This window comes from Pavona decussata, unplaced genomic scaffold (assembly GCF_977016875.1).
Source record: "Pavona decussata unplaced genomic scaffold, jaPavDecu1.1 SCAFFOLD_381, whole genome shotgun sequence".
In the NCBI taxonomy this organism is placed as follows: domain Eukaryota; kingdom Metazoa; phylum Cnidaria; class Anthozoa; order Scleractinia; family Agariciidae; genus Pavona; species Pavona decussata.
In genome coordinates this window covers 1427619-1445000 of record NW_028145755.1, presented here as the reverse complement: position 1 = coordinate 1445000, position 17382 = coordinate 1427619, and positions in this window count along the sequence as shown.

Below are 17382 nucleotides of genomic sequence, written 5' to 3'. Positions count from 1 at the left end.
AGTAGTAGTAGTAGTAGTAGTAGTAGTAGTGATTAACTGTCATTGGTGCATTTGGTACAGTCTCGAGAGGACTTCGTAAATGGATAAAACTGCTGTGGGTGCCCACAACATGGCGTTCTTGCAGCGTGTGTGTTTCCTGGGGACCGCCAGAATTCTGAGAAAAAAAAATGCACAATTAGTATTAATGCATGAAAATTAGTAAAGGAAAGAACAACGTGCAGAGCATCCTAGGCCACAGTTGGTGGCCCCACGACAAATATTCTTTTAAAAGCTTCCAATCGAATCAGAGACACTTATTAGGCCTCCCAAGGGACCAGGGACAAAGAAATAGCCCAAAAAAGATGAAGTACGAGTGAGAGTTAAACAGAGAATTATTTTCAAGGGCGTTATTTGCACTTAAAAATGATTCCCAAGGGAGTTTTACGACACGCCGAGATCCCTAGTGACATAAACAAATGAAAAATGCCGACTTCAAAATTTGGTCATTTTAGAACACACACCCTGGACTTGGACCCTTGGAAAAAAGTCGACATTTGGACGAAATACAAATATTCTTTAAAAAACTTCTAATCGAATCAGTGTGTCCAAAAACATTCTCTGAGACGCTTTATAGGCCTCTCAAGGGACCAGGGACAAAGAAATAGCCCCAAAAAGATGAAGTCAGGGTAAGAGTTAAAAAGAGAATTCTTTGTCAGTGCTTTATTTGCACTTAAAAATGATTCCCAAGGGAGTTTTACGACACGCTGAGATCCCTATGGACATAAACAAGTGAAAAATGCCGACTTCAAAATTTGGTCATTTTTGAACATTTACCCTAGACTTACACCTTGGAAAAAAAAATCGATTTTGGACGAAATAGAAATATCCTTTAAAAGCTTCCAATCAAATCAGTGTCCGAAAACGTCCCCTGAGACACTTTTTAGGCCTCCCAAGGGACCAGGAAGAAAGAAATAGCCTAGGGACAGACTTCAAAATTTGGTCATTTTTAACCAAAAACCATAGACTTAGTTCTTGGAAAAAAGTCGTCTTTTGCACGAAAAACGAATATTCTTTCAAAAGCTTCCAATCGAATCAGTGTGTCCGAAAACGTCCCCTGAGCCACTTTTAAGGCCTCCAAAAGGACAAGGGAAAAAGAAATAGCCCAGAAAAGATGAAGTCCGGGTGAGAGTTACACAGCAAATTCTTTGTCAGGACGTTATTGGAACAAAACAAAAATGATTCCCAAGCGAGTTTTATGACACGCCGCGATCCCTAGGGACATAAACAAATGAAAAATTCCGTTTTCAAAATTTGGTCATTTTTGACAACAAAGCCTGGACTTACCTCATGGGAAAAAGTCGATTTTTGGACGAAATACATATATTCTTTTAAGAGCTTCCAATCGAATCAGTGTGTCCGAAAACGTCCCCTGAGCCACTTTTAAGGCCTCCAAAAGGACAAGGGAAAAAGAAATAGCCCAGAAAAGATGAAGTCCGGGTGAGAGTTACACAGCAAATTCTTTGTCAGGACGTTATTGAAACTAAAAAGTCATTCCCAAGCGTGTTTTACGACACGCCGAGATCCCTAGGGAAACAAAAAGGTGAAAAATTCCAACTTAAAAACTTAAAAGCCTGAACTAACCCCTTGGGAAAAGGTAGATTTTTGGACGGAATGCATATATTCTTTTAAAAGCTTTTAATCGAATCAGTGTGTCGGAAAACGTCCCCTTAGATACGTTTTTAGGCCTCAGAAAGGACCGAGGACAAAGAAAAACCCCTAAAAAGATGGAGTCAGGGAGAGAATTACACAGAATATTGCTTCTCAGGACGTTATTTGAAGTCAAAAATGATTCGCAAGGGAGTTTTATGACACGCCGAGAACCCCTTGAACATAAACAATTGAAAAATTCTGTTTTTTTTTAAATTTGGTCATTTTTGAACAAAAGCTTCCAATCGAATCAGTGTGTCGGAAAACGTCCTCTGAGACACATTTTAGGCCTCCCAAGGAACAAGGGACAAAAAAATAGCCCAGAAAAGAAAGAGTCAGGGTGAGAATTACCTAGAAAATTCTCTGTCAGGACGTTATTTGAAGTCAAAAATGATTCGCAAGGGAGTTTTTTGAAACGCCAAGATCCCTAGGGAAATAAACAAGCGAAATACTCCGTTTTCACAATTTGGTCATTTTTGACAAAAAAGCCTGCACTTACCCCTTGGGAAAAAGTCGATTTTTCGACGAAATACATATGTTATTTAAAAAACTTCCAATCGAATCAGTTAAGGCCACTGTAAGTCCACGGTTTTGGTTCAAAAAAGACCAAATTTTAAGCTCGGCATTTTTTACTCCTTTATGTCCCTAGGGATCTCAGGGTGTCGTAAAACTCCCATAGGAATCATTTTGAAGTGCAAATAACGCGCTCGCAAAGAATTGAAAGAATTTTCCTTTTTGCCCTTATCCTGGCTCCATCTTTTCTGGGCTATTCCTTTGTCCCTTGTCCCTTGGGAGACCTAAAACGTGTCTCAGGGGACGTTTTCGGATCTACTGATTCGATTGGAAGCTTTTCAAAAAATATTTGTTTTTCGTCCAAAAATCGACTTTTTGAAAAGAGGTAAGCCTACGGTTTTGGGTCAAAAATGACCAAATTTTAAGGTCGGCAGTATTCACTCCTTTATGTCCCTAGGGATTTCGGCGTGTCGTAAAATTCCCTTAGGAATCATTTTGAAGTGTAAATAACGCGCTCGCAAAGAATGGAAAAAAAATTCTTTTTTGCCCTTATCCTGGCTCCATCTCTTTTGGGCTATTACTTTGTCCCTGGTCTTTTGAGTGATCTAAAACGTGTCTCAGGGGACGTTTTCGGATCTACTGATTTGATTGGAAGCTTTTAAAAAAATATTTGATTTTCGTCCAAAAATCGACTTTTCGCCAATGGTTTTGCGTCAAAAATGACCAAATTTTAAGCTCGGCACTTTTCACTCCTTTTTGTCTCTAGGGATCTTGGCGTGTCGTAAAACTTTCTTAGGAATCATTTTGAAGTGCAAATAGCGCGCTGGCAAAGATTTGAAAGAATTTTCTTTTTTGCCCTTATCCTAGCTAAATCTTTTCTGAGCTATTCCTTTGTCCCTTGTCCCTTGGGAGACCTAAAACGTGCGTCAGGGGACGTTTTCGGATCTACTGATTCAATTGGAAGCTATTAAAAGAATATTTGTTTGTCGTCCAAAGATCAGCTTTTTGGCAATGGGTAAGCTCACGGTTTTGGGTCAAAAATGACCAAATTTTAAGGTCGGCATTGTTCACTCGTTTATGTCCCTAGGAATTTTGGCGTGTCATAAAATTCCTTTTGGAATCATTTTGAAGTGCAAATAACGCACCCTTAAAGAATTGAAAGAATTTTCTTTTTTGCCATTATCTTGCCTCCATCTTTTCTGGACTATTCCCTTGTCCCTGGTCCCTTGGGAGACCTAAAACGTGTTTCAGGGGACGTTTTTGGATCTACTGATTCGATTGGAAGCTTTTAAAAGAATATTTGTTTTTTGTCGAAAAAACGACTTTTTGCCAAGGGGTAAGCCTACGGTTTTGGGTCAAAAAATGACCAAATTTTAAGGTCGCTAGTTTCCACTTCTTGATGTTCCTAGGGATTTCCGCGGGTCGTAAAACTCCCTTAGGAATCATTTTGAAGTGCAAATAACGCGCTGGCAAAAAATTGAAAGAATTTTCTTTTTTGCCTTTATCCTAGCTCCATGTTTTTTTGCTATTCCTTTGTCCCTGGTCCCTTAGGAGACCTAAAACGTGTCTCAGGGGACGTTTTTTGAATCTACTGATTCGATTGGAAGCTTTTAAAAGAATTTTGTTTCCTCCAAAAATCACTTTTTGCTAAAGGGTAACTCCACGGTTTTAGGTCAAAAGTGACCAAATTCTAAGGTCGACACTTTTCACTCCTTGATGTCCCTACGCATCTCGTCGTGTCGTAAAACACCCTTAGGAATCATTTTGAAGTGAAATAACGCGCTGGCAAGGAATTGAAAGAATTTTCTTTCTTGCCTTTATCCTGGCTCCATCTTTTCTTGGCTATTCCTTTATCCCTGGTCCCTTGGGAGACCTAAAACGTGTCTGAAGGGACGTTTTCGGTTTCGATTGGAAGCTTTTAAAAGAATATTTGTTTTTCGTCCAAAAATCGACTTTTTGCCAAGGGGTGAGCCCACGGTTTTGGGTCAAAAATTACCAAATTTTAATGTTGGAATCTTTCACTCTTTTATATCCCTAGGGATCTCGGCGTGTCGTAAAACTCTCTTAGGAGACATTTTGAAGTGCAAATAACGCGCTAAAAAAATTCAGAGAATTTTCTTTTTTGCTCTTATTTTGGCTCCATCTTTTTTGGGCTATTCCTTTATCCCTTGTCCCTTGGGAGACATAAAACGTGTATCAGGGGACATTTTTGGATCTACTGATTCGATTGGAAGCTTTTAAAAGGATATTGTTTTTCGTCCAAAACTCAACTTTTTGCCAAGGGCCGCCCACGGTTTTGGGTCAAAAATGACCAGATTTTCAGGTCGGTATTTTTCACTCGTTTATGTCCCTAGGGATCTCTGCGTGTCGTAAAACTCCTTTGGGATTCATTTTGAAGTGCAAATAACGCGCTGGCAAAGAATTGAAAATATTTCTTTTTTGCTTTTATCCTGGCTCCATCTTTTCTGGGCTATTTCTTTTGTCCCTGGTCCCTTGGGAGACCTAAAACGTGTCTGAAGGGACGTTTTCGGATCTACTGATTCGATTGGAAGCTTTTAAAAGAATATTTACTTGTCGTCCAAAAATCGACTTTTTGCCAAGGGGTAAGCCCACGGTTTTGGGTCAAAAATGACCAAATTTTAAGGTTAGCATTTTTTACTCTTTTATATTCCCAGGGATCTCGGTGTGTCGTAAAACTCTTTTAGGAGACATTTTGAAGTGCAAATAACGCACTGTTAAAGAATTGAAAGAATTTTCTTTTTTGCTCTTATCCTGGCTCCATCTTTATTGGGCTATTCCTTTGTCCCTTGTCCCTTCGGAGACATAAAACGTGTATCTGGGCTATTGTTTGTCCCTGGTCCCTTGGGAGACCTAAAACGTGTCTCAGGTCTCAGGGGTTGTTTTCGGATTTACTGATTCGATTGGAAGCTTTTAAAAGAATATTTGTTTTTTGTCGAAAAATCGACTTTTTGCCAAGGGGTAAGCCCACGGATTTGGGTCAAAAATGACCAAATTTTAAGGTCGGCATTGTTCACTCCTTTATGTCCCTAGGGATTTCGGTGTGTCGTAAAATTCCCTTAGGAATCATTTTGAAGTGCAAATAACGCGCTGGCAAAGAATTGAAAGAATTTTCTTTTTTGCACTTATCCTGGCTCCATGTTTTCTTTGCTATTCCTTTGTCCCTTGTCCCTTGGGAGATCAAAAACGTGTCTCAGGGGACGTTTTCGGATCAACTGATTCGATTGGAAGGTTTTAAAAGAATATTTGTTTTTCGTATAAAAATCGACTTTTTGCCAAGGGGTAAGCCCACGGTTTTGGGTCAAAAATGCCAAAATTTTAAGGTCGTCATTTTTTAAAACTCCCTTAGGAATCGTTTTGAAGTGCAAATAACACGCTGGCAAAGAATTAAAGGATTTTCTTTTTTGCTTTTATCCTGGCTCCTAATCTCGTACCCCGATCTCAGTCGTCGGTTCGGGAATGTCGAAATGTGAGATCTGGTAAAGTTCGATACAACGCCATTTCTGGTTGGTTACCAGAATTAAGAATGCCTCATTCTAATCTGCTCTGTGATTGGCTCTTTCCTTCTGTGTTTGGTTTTCGCTCAGTTCGGGGAAGAAACAAAAACACGGAAAAGTTTTCGCTCCGATTAAGATTGTCATGCGACGTTTTAATACATACATGCCCTTTGTGTGGGGAGAGAACAGTGAGAAATTGTTTTTTCAGAAGACAACAGCGACTTTAGCCGAAAAGAGTTTGCAGTAACGTTCAAACGGCCTTGCCAAATTACACAAGTTTCCAACACGATGGATATAAGCTTGCTTACTTTTGGGGATAAAATGGAGGTAGGTCATATATTTTTTTTTTGGTATTTCTTGACAAAAAAATGATTTTTTTTAAAATGATTATTTATTTAGTAAACGCAAATTAATTTCCCCCAAATACTTTACCTTGAGTTCCTGAACACGCGCGCCGAATTTGCTAGCATATTTTCAGTTTTTGTCTTCTGCTAAAAGACTATTTTCCTTCTATAAATTGAACTGGACTTTGAGTAAGAGACTTCATAATATAATATTAGTCCTTTCAGACCAGTGTGCTTATTCCTTCAAGATCCATACAACATCTCTCATAGGACTTTGGAGAAATTGATAGAGTGTCCACACAATATTATTATTCATCTGCTAGTGAGATCAATATCCCTCTCACCCCTCAGCTAAGAGAAATGAAAAATGTCCGACTTATGACCGCCAAAATAACAGTAATGAAACCCGTACTACAACAGAGAACACCTTGTCTGAACCGATTAGGGCTCTTTATGTAAGTGTAGTTAGTTTAATTTTATCCCCTCTCTCCCACCTACTGAGTTAAAAAAAATTTGGATCCAAAATATAAAACTAGCCTTCCTCTAAAATAAAAATGGGGACATTGGTTTACATGTCTGCACCACCTAATGTTTTGCAGGTCTATGCTTGTGATAGGCTTTAGAAAAGAAGTAGTTTTAAAAGGAGGACATGCCTCTTTGGATATTTTGACATCACTTATAGTTTTTAGAATCTTTTTGCCATTGTTCTTTTCTTCAAGATAGGGGAATTTCTCCATTATTTTATCATTAGTATGGAGTCTTTGAAGTACTAAACACACTTCATTTACTACCATTGTTAATCCTTAGCACATTCTCTCATACAAATAGTTATCACTGGCCTCAGTTTCTCCTTTATTTCTTGTTAACTCTGCCTTAATTTCTTCCACCTGATTTCTAGGGAGAAGCAAGTTCCTAAAGTTCCTATCAGTGATGTGAATATCTTCAAGGGCTAAAACAGCTGGACACAGCTCAACACATAATTAAGAGCAATGACAGTCATTTCGGACAACAGATATCACAACAGCTGCATTTCTCACACAAAAGCCAAAACCAAAGTGGTTATAAGCAAAAATTTTCCCCTGCACAGATTTTCTGGGGTATTTACACTAATCTGTCATGATGGGTTGCATTTCTTCAATATTTGCACCAATATGATTGTTGTTAAAGTAAAGTTTTGATGTAGCAGGCTTCCCATCTCTTCCACTTTCTTGGAAAAAACTTTCCATGGTTTGCGGAAGACCAAAATGAATAAATTATTATCCTTCCAACACAATGAGAATCAAACCCCATTCCCAAAGATTGTGGCAAATAATATTCATTGTCAGTCTGTAGAGAATGAGACTGAGCCAAAAGTGCATTTTGAGGAATTTGGGGAGTAAGGTAGAACTGGTGATCCCCAAGCTTTCCACCCAAAAAGGCACCCCCAAATCCACACAGTACTAATGATGAGTAAATGATAGGCTGACAGGCTTAATTTTTGACATTGGTGGTGATAAGTTCATCTGCTATGGGCGAAAATATGTAATCAAACTGGTCAACATTACTTTGTGTTAAGATAGGAGGGCCTTTGTTGTACTCCATAAATCTTTCATATTCAAACTTTGTATGATTGTAGTTTGGTTGTTTTTCTGTTGCTGTTGTTGTCATGACAACAATCTTCGCTGTAGGGAATACTGAGGAAAGTGTTCCTCGTTTGCTGTACTCTGAAGTTGTGCCCCCTGAACAAAGATGCAATTAATTAAGAAAAAACTGTAGTCATTCACTGGGATGTTGTTATTCTTTCCATTAGAATAAGACAATATAATTACCAGAAAATGGATAATGAGAAGACTGAATAAAAAGGGATTCTCAAGTAACTGAGCCCTTTTTGACGCATGGGGTGGTGGAAGGACGAAGCATAAAAGAAGCTGCGATAATCACCAACAATATGGCTCTGTATTTACTAGCTTTTAACCTTTAAGCCTCAGTGTCAACATACAGTTTCTCCTTACTGGTCTCTACATGTCCATTTTTCATAGTAGCATTATAGGGAGGTTGTTGAAATATCAAGAAATTTCACCACTGGTGATCTCATGACCTCTCCTTGATTGTGTATTGATAAATATTAGGAGAAATTTTGATACTGATCACTACTGGGGCTTAAAGGTTCAAGGTTCACTGTTCTGATATTTTTTGTGTACTTGTGTGAAAAGTCCTTGAACATAATTTTGTGTTGCTGGTCTTAATATTAAGAAAAGTTAGGACCTGACATGGGTGCAAATATCAATACAAGAAAATTTTTTTTGCTCAAGGAATTGGCATCAACAAGGAATTTTCATCCAAGACAGACACTGTTTTCAAAGTTTCTTTTCCCCACCACTTCTCTGCAGTGGGTTTGTGTCTGACAGTTTGATTAAATGTTGTTTCCTGGCCATGGAAGGCCATGGTTAAGGAATACTTAGGAATTCATGGTTACTGAAGATCAGCATACTGTGAAAGCTGTTGTTTTGCCGCAGAAATGGGTGACAGTTCATTAAAACACACAGACATGCACAGGAAAACAAATAGTGGAAATATTTTTTTTTTATTTGTTTTCTATTTATCTGCCATTTGCTACTTTAATGAGCCCAAAAGACCTTCACACCTTCCTATTATTATTGTTATTATTTTTTGTTTTTGCTGAAATCAAGGATCCCATCAGAGGTGAGTGTCCAAGCACCAAGATAGCTGCTTTGGACATAAAGAACCTTGTATTATTCTTAGTGTATCATCCTCTATGCATGTACAAATAATGCAATGCTCGGTACAACAATGATTATTTAAGCAGCTCATTGTGCCTTGCAAATCAAATGCAGATAATGACCTTTGTTCTTCATATCAAGAGTCAAATATTATTGGACTTGTGTATTATGTGGTTCTAATTTTCGAGTCTGTGGACTCCTATGTGTAAAATTATAACCTTTATTAACTTGTCATCAAAGAAGCAGTCGAGGGGGCATGTCCCCTAAACGTAACATAAATTTCAGGTGAAAACTTTTCAAGTGTTATGTGATAAAGGTGAAACAAGAACCACTGAAATGGAAAGCTCATCACTACCAAATAAAACTCTAATGGGAAACTCATAGGGACTTGCTCTGTTTGCTCACATGTTGCAAGTAACCAAACATTCTTCAGATCCCAAATCCAGATGTGGTACCTCCATTTCCCAAAAGAAATTCAAACTTCCATTTTTGAGAAAAAAAAAAACCCTTTAAAACAGCAAGGGTGTACCCGGTATTTTAATGTTGGACATAATTGGGCGCCTACCATTTACACGGACAGGTCTTTCTGGTTTGCTGGTATATAACCAAGACAGTAGCATGGTGTTAGGGCTAGGATGGTTCATGGTTCATTTATTTCACACTATTTACACAACATTAACATAGAAAGAAAAGTATTACAACAAATGATTACAAGATAAAAATAAATACAGTACAAATTATAAAATGTGTGTGGTGGTCAAAGTAGCAAAGGCTTTCTAGCTGACCACCACCTACTTTTAAGTAAACAAAGAAATGACACTGAGCTTTATTGAGATATTAGAAAATGTAGGAAATGTTTGTAGAGCCTAGGATGTACAAGAGAGAATTACATTTGTGTAAATTAAGGTATGTTCGAGATATACTGAACCGAGCAAGAAATCTAAACAGGACAAGCTTAATAAAAGAAGAACAAAACAATAAAAAAATAAAAACAAAAAAAAAAGCAAAAAAACAACATACAAACAAACAAACAACAACAACAACAAACAAAAAGAAAGGAAAAGGACAACACATCATCAGCAGCAACAGCAGCGACAACAAAGATCAAAATATAAGCAGACAATTATTATTATTATAATTATTATTATTATTATTATTATTATTTTTAACTCTATTATTATTATTAGATAGTTACATACTATTATACTTGATCATTAAACAGAACATATATTATTTGATTGACAAGAGATCAGGTGGGCCTTATAAAGTTTCTTAAACCTGTTAAAAGTTTTTGTTTTTTTCAATGCCATGGGGACAGTTTCCCATATGACAGAAGCAGAGTACTTAAAAGTAAATTTGCCTATGTTAGTTCTAACTTGTGGTCGGTGGAAATTAAGCTTGGCAGAATTTCTGGTGTTATAGGAGTGGACAGTTGTTGTAGGTAGGAGGAGGCCCTGTTTAGCTGGTTCATATAAAATTATATTATTACAGTGACCTTGAGTTGTGTCCTTTGGCCTGTAAAAGAAACCTGCCGCATTTACACAATCCATTTGGTTTGGAAATTTAAACCATTAACTTATGGAAGAAGGAGAATTTGTGTGACCAAATCAGCTGAAAGACTACAAAGAGAAGAAATAATTTTTACGTATCACTGGTAGACCACAATTTCTGAAACTTTGCAAATGAAAATATGACATGAACCATTTGACTTTCCAATGCGAAGTTTAACACCAAGATGCCAATCAGTAACTCTATTGTACCTCATCTACAACAACGACCACAAAATTTTTCTGATAAAGCTTCGACAACAAAGACTCTCTGCACTGTCTGTTGCTACCTTTACCTTGGGGTGCACAAAAATTATGTGACATTTCCCTGCCTGTAAATTACAGTCCTCTTCAATACAGTTACCATCTAAGGCGAAAACTGGTACAGCTTACTCCGGTTGACTTAAGTCTTTTTAATTGATCGTCGATAAGCACGTTGATCTTGAGTGGAGAAAGCACAATTACGATGGATTTGTTCTTGGAACAGTTTTCATTACAAAGATGGTCTAGATGGTCACAAAGGGTAGGAACTAATCTTAGTAAAAAAGTGATTTACCGCGCTTGTTGATTGCAATCTCTCCTGTTGCCTTTTTCGTTTTGGTTTAAGTTTCAAGTTTTGTGGTCCTCTCGACCGAAGAACGTTCCGAAGAGCACCCTCGAAAGCGAAAACCTCACCAGGAATGATCACAGTTACGAGCCGGCGGCCATTCAGCACGGTGGACAAAGGATGATGGGCAGGCCCGTATTCCGGGCCTCAAATCGAACTTTACCAGATCTCCCCTCCGCCTGACCGTGGGAGATCTGGGTACGAGATTACAAACAGCCTTACATGAAAAAGATTCAGTCACTTTGTCTAGGCTGCATCTGCCAGCAATAAGATTCGTTTTCCGGGCTCTTAGGGACCGTTCATTTTTTATAAGCATGGGGGGGCTGGTGGGATTTGGTTAATTGCCACTACGAAACTGTATGACCCCCCCCCTAGCATGCAATTTTTTCCACATGGCCCCCCCCCAGCAGAAACTATTTTTTCTGATGACCCCCCCCCCCCCACCTCCCGCCCAACCAGAAACAAATCATACTCCTAACTTTAACAAAACGCTTATGTACTGTTTATATCAAAGATAAATGTAATTGTTACTGTGATTTCTTTACAGTACTATTAAAAAGTTACCGTTCTCTGCTTAGGTACAGATTTCTCTTGTTAAAAAAAACGTTTTATAGATAGGAACACGTTTACGGCTACGGCGAACCCTAAATTTCCATTTAGATTCTCAAAGGAACTATAAAAATTAATCAAGCAAATGGTTAACGTGAAATTACTCCTCTTCGAGTAGAAACAATTAATACACGTACAGATCTGACTAACAAAATACGGATTGAAGCATACCAATCAACGATTACGAGTCATATTAAACAGAAAAAAATAGCGGACACAGATATCAGGCGCGTAGGTAAGGGTTAGATAGGGGTGTTTGTTCAGCGCCGGAGGCGCTCTTACTAGGGGGGTCCGGGGGCATGCTCCCCCGGAAATTTTTGAAAATCTAGGTTCCCAGAAACCTCATTTCCTGCATTTTGAGACCCATTTTAGGCAAATCACAAATTTGTTTTACAGCAGCTTTTTAAGCTATATACATCATTTCTACAGCATAATTGTTTCAATTTAAACAAGAAAGTTCAATGTACATTCCGCGCCCTGTCAAGTTCTGATAACTATTCAATCTGCTGATAGTCATACACCAAGCTGGTAAACTGCATCATTCACGGGTGTAGGCCTTCGAACAAATTGGCTATCTCGTCAAGATTGACAGGCATATCATATTTGATATGCATTAGAACTAGGGCGGACATTCTACTCTCTCGCATGGTACACCTCATGTAGTTGTTCAACCTCCTCATTGTGCTTTTTCTTCCGCCATTATTGATCTTCAAGGGGGGTTCGTTCGAACCCCTCGAACCCCCCCTCCTACGCGCCTGGATATTAAAGTACTGCTATTAAAAATGACAGTTACAAGCTTTTCTGAAGATGGCCTACGGCTCAGATTTACCATCAACTAAAGTCACCAACAACAGTTCTATTATTAAAAACTAATCTGGATGTTCACACTAGGCATACTACTGAGTCTACTGATACTCCTGGGTTCAAATAATTTACTAATCAACAGTCTTTATAAAAGTAAGTACTATTAAACAGAAGATTAAGCAATCTATTGATATAGTTTTGAGTACAACCACTTTGTAGAAAACTACTCCCCCACGGATGATTCAATAGGGAGACTGCTACGTTTTTATATTAATTTGAACTTGTACAAACATAGGTGTCTACTTCAGTTTATATTCATTATTGCTTTTCCAACAGATATGCTTCATTTCCTCAGTTGTTGTTGATATAAAATGCAGATTTCCACCTCAGTATGTACAAATTAAAACAAATTAAAAGTGGTTAGGAAAATCGTATTAAATAAAATTGAAATAATATTCAATTTCTTCATCCGTTTCTGTGTTGAGCCACTTTCAATTTCCCCTACTAGCCAATTATTTCTGGTGACCCCCCCCTCTTTCACTCAATTTTTTTTGGTAGCCCCCCCCTTTAGTGCCATTTTTTTTCTCGTGGCCCCCCCCCAAATCCCACCAGCCCCCCCATGCTCATAAAAAATGAACGGTCCCTTATCTGCTTTTTGCTTTAAGTATGTTCTTCATTGGCCTTACAAGCTGAGTGCTAAAAGCATTGGTGGCATTTATACCACTGTTAGGCTAACCTTCAGGCGACACTTACACCACCGGCCCGTGTTACACTACCCGCCTTGAATAGCTTTCGCTAAACGCGGGAAGTGTACATCTGAATAATGTAAAAGATGATTTTAATAAATGGTTGATTTATTTGAGCGTAGCTTACATAAAGCGCGAACTTTCTTATCGTAAAGAAGTAATTGTAATTGCCTTTAAATGCGGTTCTCTTTTGTTGTTTTAGTCTCGTCGATAAAGTCAGGCAACCCCCCCCCCCCCCCCAGTGGTACCATTCTGTCCACTGCATGTGCACGATGTACAAAGCATCTGCTTGTAAAACATTTGTACTAAAAAATCCCATCCTAAAAGATAAAAAGCTGGTAACAGATTTAGTACCATGTCAGCTAGGGGATTTTAAGCTTGAAGTCGGACGCAGACAAACTGCCGCGGAAAAATTATAATCTGGTTGTTAATTTTGTTGGGTGTCCTGCGCGCTCGGTCTCATTGCGTGACAAACATGATCGTCTCATTCCTCTTGTGTGCGTCTTCGGGCTGCAAGATTTCTTCTTCTGCGACTATAGATAATCGCATCATCGTTCTTAATCGTACAATTGAGTTACCTTATTTGCCATAGCTGTGTGGAGGCTCAAATATGGTTGAATCTGTCAGGAACTGTAATGTTTCATGCAGGAGTCATACGTATGGTTGTTGATTACTTGTGCTTTGGTAAACATGGTCGAAGGGAAGATAACAATTTTGAAGGGAGAGTGGCGATGAAAAGCAATCTACAGCCACAAGTTTTGCAAGGTAAACTTGTAATGTTGACTTTCAAATCAAATACGGTGCTAAGCACTAAGATTTGCTTGGAATATTGGCTTCGATAACAGACTCTAATTCGATTATTTGTGTTTGTTGACAAGTGGAGTTTGTGATTTTTCTCGACCGAGAGCGTGTTTTTTCCGTGCAGAATTTAAGAGCCCCAGATTAATTTTTATATCCTTGAAAAGAAGACTATTTCCACTAATCACAGCCTTAATTTCAAGCGCTTCTGAGTTATACCGCATGGGAAAAACGTTTATTGAAAAACTGCGCCAAAATGAGATTTTTAAACAATGAAATATTGGTGATTTTTAAACTCTTGCCGTGCATTCCCAGTTAGGTAAACAATCCTGGTTTTAGACTTGAATCATTTGCCAATGTCTCTTACACAAATATACCAATTTGAAAAAACCGTGCTTCCTTTTGCGCTTTACACGAGCGAAGTTCTTGTGTTGTTACTCGACGCACTAATTTCCGCCATTTTGTGACGGTCGGCGCCCGTTACAGTTTTTGAGAATTTTCTTGAAAATACAGCCAGCTTTGAACAAAAAAAATATATCACGTTTGTTGGCTTATCATAGGGTATCTCTGAGCGAAATATGAAGATTTTGAATTTTTGAAGCATGTGCCACATTTTACTGATATCACGCGGTCTTCACAGACATTCTCTCTTAAAAGCTTCCAATTGAATGATACTGCACGAGAAAACGCCTTTGTGCACATCAAATGTGTGGTCAAAGAATGTCTAAGGCCATCTTTGATTACCTTTGATTCGAATCACATGTGACAAAGGCAGCATTAGCCTCCCACGCAGACGTTCTTAGGGGTTCGTCACGCGTTCCTGCCCCACGAACGTCTGCTGAAACGAACAGCCACTTCCGTTCGTCGACTGGGGACCAATCAGGAGCCGTTTCCCAACTTTGGGTAAACTCGTGTTTGATATTAAAAATATTACCCTAGACAGGATAGCGGACTTAAATTTGTTTTTGGTCATGTGTGCCAAACGTTTGGTATAAGGGAGTTGAAATCGTATCAAAGAGAAGTCATAGTGCAATTTGCACAGAAGAAAACTGATGTGTTCGTAAGCCTTCCAACTGGTTATGGAAAGTCACTTATTTATCAAGCTCTATCGTTTGTTTGCAATTCAATTCTTGAAGGTGCTGGTCACTGATTGTTGTTGTGCTTTCGCCGCTTGTAAATCTTATGAAAGACCAGGTAGACAAATTGGCAAATCTTGGAATTCTTGCCGCTTCTCTCAGTGAAATCACTGAAGAAAATGCAGGGTGTTGTGGAAGGAAAAATTTCAATCCTATAACCTATATGCACGTCCGGAAGAGAAAATATCTCCACGGGTGATGATTTCCGTTGTTTTGCAGTATGTGCTTGGCTTTACTTGTCCTAATGAGTCAATGCTGATTGGTCTGTTCAGACAAACGCAATTTGCCGACGAACGGAAGTGGCTGTTCGTTTCAGCAGACGTTAGTGGGGCAGGAACGCGTGACGAACCCCTAAGAACGTCTGCGTGGGAGGCTAAGGCAGCATTTGATTCACGTGCGTCAAAGGAGGAGTCAAATTTGATTCGAATCAAAGATATTTGTAAAGATGTCACATATTTGATCCACCTTTGATGCGCGTCATAGGCAGAGTCAAAGTTGTTTGATTTCAATTTGACGCGCATCAAAGTTAGGGTCAAAGTTGGAAATACATTTGAACTCACTTTTGATTCGAGTCAAAGGTATATGCAAAGGCGTCACATATTGGACGTATTTTTGATGCGCATCAAATGTGTTGTCAAAAATGTTATTATATTTGACCTCATCTTTGATACGAATCAAAAAAGGGCAAATCCAATTTTTCGTGCAGTGTATAAGTGTATAAGGGATCGCAAACAAAGATATAGCCCAGAAAAGATGAAGACAGCCTGGGAGTTAGACAGAAATTCTTTGGCAGGCCATAATATGAAGTCGAAAATGATTAGCACGGGAGTTTTATGACACGCTGAGATCTCTAGGGACATAAACATTTGAAAAATTTCGTTTTCAAAATTTGGTCATTTTTGTCCAAAAAGCCTGGGCTTACCCCGTGGGAAAAAGTCGATTTTTGGACGAAATACAAATATTTTTTTAAAATTTCCAATCGCATCAGTGTGTCGAAAAACGTCCCCTGAGACACTTTTCAGGCCTCCCAAGCCGGGACCAGGGATAAAGAAAAAGTCCAGAAAAGATGGAGTCAGGTTGAGAACTACACAGAAAATTGTTTGTCAGGACGTTATTTGAAGCCAACAATGATTCGCAAGGAAGTTTTATGACACGCCGAGATCCCTAGGGACATAAACAATTTAAAATTTCCGTTTTCAAAATTTGGTCATTTTTGACCAAAAAACCTGGACTTACCCTTTGGCCTCCTTTGGAAAAGAGTCGATTTTTGGACTTTTGGGTCGAAACTGAAATTTTTTGTCAGGGCTTTGTTTGTACTTAAAAACAATTCCCAAGTGATTTTTTTCGACACCCCTAGGTCTTTAGGGACTTAAACGAGTGAAAAACTGCCGACTTGAAAATTTGGTCATTTTTTACCCTATCCCGCCTACGCCCCAGAGGAAAAATTTCGAGTTTTAGACCCCCAAAAAGTATTAATGAAAAAGGTGCCAATCGATTCAGCGTGTCCGAAAACGTCCCCCAGGACACTTTTTATTCCTCCCAAGGGACCGGGACAAAGAAACAGCCCACAAAGGATGAAGTCACTTTTGGGTCAAAACTAACATTTTTTTGTCAGGGCTTTGTTTGTACTTAAAAATGATTCCCAAGTGATTTTTTTCGACTCCCCGAGGTCCCTAGGGACTTAAACGAGTGAAAAATACCAACTTCAAAATTTGGTCATTTTTGACCCTATCCCGCCTACCCCCCCAAGAAAAAAATTTCGAATTTTGGACTCCCAAAAAATATTAATGAAAAAGGTGCCAATCGATTCAGCGTGTCCGAAAACGTTTCCCGGGACACTTTTTAGGCCTCCCAAGGGATCGGGAAAAATGACTTTTGGTAGCGGGATAGGCAAAATGCGCTGGCGGAATTGAAAAGTTTTGTTCCAGCACACAGTCATAGTGACGCCCCAAGTAAAAAGGCGAATGTTACTGCGACGAAGACGAAAATTTTTAACCAACTCGTTCTGCATTGGGTTTGGGTAGCCGTATTGAAGATGTGTGACGTAGAGTATTACCAGTAGACTATCGCGTTCTTGCTTGCTTGCTAAACTAATTAGAACTAGTGCTGTACAGATGAACACGCGATAATCGTCCCCGCACTCTACATAGTAATGCGCGTCATTTCCTACCACAAGCAAGCCCTTGATTTTAAACTGCGATAAACATATGCTTACTGTTAATCTTTCACAATCCTGACGGCAGACTGATCCCAACGGCGGAGATGGCGAGCTTGATAGAATAAACAACAAAGGCTAGAATAACTGAAATATATTTGTTTGAAAAAAAAAAAAAAAAAAAAACCTTTTTGCCCCGTAT